This window comes from Grus americana, chromosome 20, assembly GCF_028858705.1.
Source record: "Grus americana isolate bGruAme1 chromosome 20, bGruAme1.mat, whole genome shotgun sequence".
In the NCBI taxonomy this organism is placed as follows: domain Eukaryota; kingdom Metazoa; phylum Chordata; class Aves; order Gruiformes; family Gruidae; genus Grus; species Grus americana.
This window is the reverse complement of record NC_072871.1, coordinates 6,743,816-6,750,852: the sequence shown is the minus strand read 5'-3', so window position 1 is coordinate 6,750,852 and position 7,037 is coordinate 6,743,816.

Here is a 7,037-nt window from a genome sequence, read left to right as displayed (position 1 = left end):
TGCCTGGGCTTCTGTGGCAGCAGCCAAGGAGGGAAAAAATCTGCGCTTGGATACAGTAAAACCTGTCTGCAAGGCTGCAGAGAGCACAACACAAAACACGGGGTATTTGCAAAGGGGGCGACGAGCACAGCGATACGACGCTCATCTCTGCACGCTTTTTTTTAACCAGCGAAGGGTTGCCTGACACTTCTCCAGGGATACATTCCCACGGTAGATGGTTCTGAAATGCATAGTCCTCTATTAGCCAGCCTTCCACAAAGGAGCTCATTAAGGCAGAAGAGTATAAAAACACCATCACCACATCACAGCCTGGGCACCCAGCAGTGGCACACCCCGGGGACGAAGAAGAGTAACGGCACTGAGCAACAGATTAGCAGCACACGGCTGCGAGAACTCGGCGAGGCTCGTGTCTTCCCTCCAGCATCCCTCCCAGTCACTACCAGTATTCATACAGCTTTTAGGGACAAAAGCCTGCCTGCGACTCAGGCGTAGGCCCCACTAGATTTCAGTTTGGTCCCCAAATCTGCTGCAAAATGGCCTGTGCAGCCCCTTCCTTTGCTGCCCATCAGCAAAACACCAATTTTTGCATTATTATCCCTTCATCTGTGGTCACTGGGCTGTAACCGTGTCGCAGCAGGGCTGTCCTGCTGTGTGCGGAGCACGACCTGTCCTGCGCCCAGCTGGCGTGAGAGGCAAGGCTTATATCCCAAACCTTCCCCGCGCAGCGCAGGCATTTTAGTACGAGCTCTGCTGATGCAAAACTGATGTTAAAGGGATTTAATTCTATTTAAAACTCTACCCTGCCTCCACCACGGGGAATGCTGAAGAGAGAGCTCAGATCACACAGACGAGAGGAGAAAAGTAATCGGAAACTGTGCGAGCCAGTCACTTTCTCTTCCTAATTGTTAGCTTTAACCCCGTTATTCCTTAAATAACACCACTAGTGGCATTTTCTGGGAGGCAGTGACTTTTCTACAGCCAGAGGAACACAGTCCCAGCCTGGAAAGACTCCTGGGGCTGGCAGGATTGAAATCTGAACAGCAACCGGGGCACAAAACAATCCTGTCCAGCTGACTGTGGTCAGTGCGCCAGGGAAGGAGCTGGGTTGTTTGCTCAGAGAGGAAAACCCAACGCAGGGCCAGCCCTTGAGAGCAGTTTTGCTTTGCAAATCCCCCTACGTTTCTCTTCCAAGGCAGACCTCGGCAGCTCGGGCAGCACTCGCATCTCCCCACTGCCAGCGACTGCAGCACGAGCTTGCAGCCTGCCGAACCCTGGCCCGGGCTGGCTTTTTCCTTAAGCGACTGCGTGTGCTGCTCGCGGTGCATCCGCTGTCTGTTCACCATGTTGCAACGCGCTGCCATGGAAATGATCATTCCCTGGGCGATATTTGCTGTCGCCGCCGCGGTCGGAGCAGGGTCTTGCTTAGAGGGAAGCTGCTGCCTCTGCTGCCACGCCAGCGCCGGAGGTTGGGATGGGATCTGAGGACACCCCATGCTCTGACTGCAAAAGCTGGGAGCTGCGTGGGCTGCGCAGCCGAATCTGTGTCTGCAGAAAGCTCTTCCTTCCTTCGGCATTTACTTAAAAGTGTTTAATAAAACCACTGAGCTCTTTTTCCCCAGGACACGGCAAGTCTGTCAGGCTCAGCCACATAGCCTTTTGTTCCACGTGAGCTCGCCATGCTGCGTGCATTTAATAAGCATGCTCAGACACCATCACGGGGGTTTTCCCCAACGTGTCCTTGTTGATTTAATTGTCGGGATTACGGTCACCTCCTGGGAATAGCGCTGTGTGCAAGCAGCAAGGTTCGGTCCCCCCACTCTAGCGCACTCATTCTCCATCCTTCATCGCAAAAGGTCTTTTCTTTCCCCCTACCTCCCCCTTGCTGATGTGCTCAGACCTGAAAAAAAAAAAATCAGTGGTATAACACAACCCAAGCACAGCACCCTCTGGACTCCTGCCTCAGGCATAGCTAGAGCCATGAGCGGGGCTAGAAATTGGGGATGGGGTAGTGTCCGGTGTTCCACACTTGGACTTTTGGACGTGCATTGATGCAGGAGCTGCCCCGGGAAGGGGAGGAGAGAGGCAGGGGATGGGCTCAGCCCATCCCCTGCCTCTCTCCTCCCCTTCCCGGGGCTGGATGAGGCCCTACACAGGATCCACTCATACCTCAGGCTTCACCAACCCCCTTTTCCCTAATGCATTGCTAAACCCACGCATCCATCGATCTGTTACTGCCGTCTTTGTGGCCAGTTTTACCCCCAGACCTGTCGGTTTGTGAATATCCCCCTTCCACATCCACCCACGCAAAAGCAGATGGAGAAGATGCTCCAAAAACAACCGACCACGTGAATGAGGAATCTGGAGATGGCAGCAGCAAAGGCAAACAGCCTTTGCCCGGCAGTGAACTCACCGAGCAGAGCGCGCACAGCTCATACTTTGTGTTTTTTCGTGAAAAAGCCAAGTTTTGCTAAGAGTTTTCTTGTGCCAAAGCAAGGAGGCAGTCAGCAGGGGGGTGGTGAAACCTCAAAGCTTAGGATGAGCAAGGAACATACACATGAGATTAATTATATTAGCTACAAAAATAGTGGCTATTTTAAGGTTAATGCTTAAGTGATCTGACTCAAGTCAGAAAAAGAGCCAAAGAAATTATTGGCATCAGCGCTGGCTGCTCCACCAGACAAGCCATGGTCACCGCTGGCACAGAGCGCCACCAAAATAGTTGTTTTTTGAGGGGTTTTGGAAAAAAAAAAAAAATGCCAGTAAAGCGAGTTCCATGTCATGGTGCAACAGCCACAAAGGGAGCAGAGGCCGGAATGCATCAGCTAGTCCTGGGGACATCCTCGCCCCTGCCTCGGCTTCCCAGGCATCACCTCCATCTCAGATTACAACGGTTTTACATAGGAATATGATTTCAAGACTGTGGGCAGCTTTAAATGGGACTTCACAACTTTGAGGTCATTGACCAGTGGGTTCCTGAAGATCTTTTAAGCATGACAAGATGCGAGTGGTGCTGCTCTTGCCTCGCCCCTGGTTTCACCGCGGACCACAGCACCAAGCGCTGGCAATTACTGTTGTACCTGGTTTGGTAGCACAGCCATATACGACTAAATAAGAAAGCCCTCAGAAATCAAGATTTATAACCCAGAACGCTTTGAGACTTGAACTCTAGCAACTCTACTGGCTATCACCGTTAGAAATTAATTTCAGATAGCACAGCATTTTATTGCCAGCGCACAGCACAGCTTTAGAGAAAACACAACAGAAACCAAACATATCAGGGTTTTGGGTAAATGGCAGCGGGAATGATGCCCTGCAGGCTCTTTCCCAAGGAAGCAGAATTGCAGATATTGAAACGATGGCCAAACACAGAGGAAGGTCTGGAAATCAGCACACCTGTGCCAAGGCTGCACGTACAGCTGTCTTTCAAGACCGACATGCAGCCGACGCGCTGAGCGTTAAAATTTGCTACGCTATTAATTTCTCTGTTAAATTCTAGTATTTTTTTTTAAGGACTGTATTCTCTTTACAGCCTCTGGGGCTGTAATTGTTATGCTAATGTGGGAACCTGGAAAGGGTGGCTGTGGTGAACTCATCAGCTGTTCTCCCTTGCCTGCCGGTGCAGCGAGCAGTTGGCTGAGACAAAGCCAAGCAGGAGGAGGTGTTGCCATCTTCCTTCGTGTGGCACATCACAAATCACAGCTGGCAACTGGAGAAACCACCTTCTTTTTCTGCTCCTGCCACGCTTGTCCTGCAGCGAAGGAACCACAGAGCTCAGGGTGGCTGCCGTGAGCCTTCAAACAAGGCTCGATACTAGAAATAGGCAGCACATTTGTTCAGGGACAGAAAATAAAAGACTCCTCATACCGATAACCGAGCAAGTGCTGCGCAGTTGCGTCTGCGTGAGATAAGATGACAGTGGCAGAGGTAGCAGCAGCTTTTTGCGGCAGACGCCCCGCAGCAGCCCCGTGAGGGCTGAAGGAGGGGTTGGATGCACTGTGCAAGGTTACTTGAGCACCGTTCACCAAGTCTGCTGCCCAGCTTCAGCAGATGTTTTTACTAAAAAAAACCCAACCCAAAAGAACTCTTTGAGAGAAGTATCCCTAAAACTGCAAGACTGGTGTTTGAAGCAGAGCAAAGCTTTTTTTTTTTTTTTAAATATATATATGTAAGAACCTTCAAAATAAAAGGAAGGTATGAGGCTGCCAGCTGCCTGCTTTCCTGCCCAAATCTTCACTCTGAAGATATCTCGGTGTCTTTGTCCATCCAACGCTGAGCTGCGAGCACTCACAGCAGGTGCAGGGGAACAGTTGCGGCGGCGGCGTTCACGCCACGAGCCAGACGGCAGTCAGCCTCTTTCAAAGATTACTCATGAGTCATATAAGATCGTCAGCTTCTCGGTGCGTGGAGTCTGTCTGCTGCGTGTACCACCCCACCACGGACGCTGCCGTGGAGTGGCCCAAGGAGCAGCGGCGGGGCTGGTCACTGCTGACCTGGCGTGGTTTTAAGATGAGATACAAGCCTCTTGAGCAAGCTCTGTAATTAAACTGCCCTGTCAGCAGTGATGTCTGTCCACCCAAACCCACCCTGCAATTATTAAATTAAGAAAAAAAACCCAAAACCAACTACAAAACCAAAAAAACCATTCAAACATCCAAAAATCGACCTGTACCTTTTGTTTGAATTTCATTGCCATGAGAGGTTGAACCATTGCCTCCCACAAAGGCTGCTCTGATTCATGGCTACGCACGGGCACTGCGTGCTTGGTAAATCCCAGCAGACACTTCTGCTCAGTTTTTGCAACAACAGTTAAAACCCTGACTTAGCAGGAATACAGATTAGGGCACACGCGTACCAGTTTAATTTTAACATGGTACTTTTATGTTCCTCCTATGGAGCAGCCGAGCTCACTCAAGCATCTACAAGGTTTAAAACAAAACAAAGAACCCCCAGACCAGAAATTACGCACGCAATATACTTCACACAGAGATAAGCAAATGGAAAAAGACTGAGTCAGGCGTTTAGTCCAGCTCTCCCTCTGTAGGGTTGTTCCCCACAGTATATTTAGCAATGATTTGTCCAGCCCAGTGTTGATTATCTAAAACAACACAGAACTGCCTCCATTTCTCCAGGGAGATCGTTTGCAGCCAAACCCATCTCATCGGCAAAAGGTTTCTCCTAACATCTTGTTTTCCTCTGCTTTCGTTTCATCTCACCTCTCCACAGCCCAGGTCTTGAGCCACACTAATTAATTCCCCACTCATTTCTGTGCTCCCCCCCCATGCAGCCATTTTGTAGCGTGCTGCATCTTCTTGGCTGTCTTTAATCATCACTTAGTCAGGCTTACAGCTTTAATTCTAATAATCTTCTGTCTGCCCAATTCTCTCCTCAGTCACTGCAGCTGTTCTTTGTAGCCCCTCCAATTTGGCTACTGCCTCCTGGTACGAGATCCATCCCAAAATGAACAAGTTTGGTGTCTCCCAGGAGATGTAGATCAATACCTTCACAGCCGTGATTCCTTCCAACGGCGCAGAGCTCCCGCAGAACGCAGCAGCCCAAGCAGCTCAGGGGAAGAGGCAGCCGAGACACTCACAGTTGCTCTTCCGTACCCCGCAGACAGCGGTGGGCGCATACGCGTTCTTAGGGCGACAGGCTGCCATGGGATATTGTGCCACCCTACAAAAATGACTCAGGACTGAAGACAGCGTAGATCAGCACCCCAGACCAGCGTCCTCAGGGACAAACCCCCCCACCTTATTAATGTATTTACCCTTGCCGCAAGAGACCCACGTTGTTAACATCCTCTCATTGAGGATGCTGGAAGTCCCTTGCCAAGCTCAGCACAATCATCCCAAGGGGGAGCAGTAAAAGGAGTTTTAAGCCATCGCCTCCATTTTGATCCTCACCTATGCCACCTACCACCACTGCAGCAGCCCCACCTTGCACGCCTGTTTATTTTTTTCAGCAATACAATGCATAAGGTTGCTTTTGTATCTCAGCCACCCCACTAAAAATATTCCACAGGGGAGAAGAGTAACGAGAAAGCAGTGTCACCCCAAGTCACGTTCTCGTCCATGGACGAGAGGGGAGAGAAGAAAGGGATGACATGCATTTGTTACTACTTAAGACACATGAAAGCTCTTGTCTCCTACCTGAGGACCCCAGTATCAGCTGTGCCAATACAAGCTGTGTTATTACCTCTTCTGTACAAAGCAATTTGTTTTTATTGACCATTCTCCATACAGGGCACTACAACATGCTCCTGCTCATTAGAGTCTGTCAGTCAGAAGGCAAAGGAAGGTAAGAGCAAGATTTAAAGAGAAGGCAGCTCTTTGCAGTCATGAAGATAATCTTGCTAGAGCAAGAACGTTGACAGCAGGCAGCTTGGACTGCAACAGGGAGCAGCAAATGATCAAGACAGCTCAGAATTTCAGACACTAGAAGAAAATCTTTACAGCAAGTAGGACAGTTTACCTCCCCTGGACAGGAAAACACCTACAAACTTGCATCCAAACACAGCCCATTGAGGAAAGCTTTGTCAGGGCTCCGGTTTTGTTTATTCTCCCCCCTATGTCTACCAGACAAGCTCCACTTGCAATAGACCTTAAATACTAAGAGCTCTGTTGCTATTAGGGACTTTTTTTGTCTCTCCCTGGAGAGGATTGTCACAAATCAAGATTTTTTCCCCATGTAACCCACACTTGGTCTCAATCTCAAGTGAATCTTCCCCCAATTTAGTCCCACTCTACACAACCCTCCCCTACCGTTTCACTTTTCATTACAGCCGAGCTGGTTTTGGCCCAGTGCAGTTACCTCCACTGCAGTGTTGTGCATTTACAACAACCAACCATTACCTTCATCATACGAAGTTTGTTTTATTCTACAGCAGGGTATTAGTGAGTCCAAGACCCACGTACTTTTTATAATTTAGTTCCCTGGTAAAACACCACCCACCCAAAGGCCTCCGGCAATGCAGAACTGGCTGTTTGGGATTTGCAGGGTAGAGAACACAAGCTATTTTTGGCATTACCCCTCTGTGG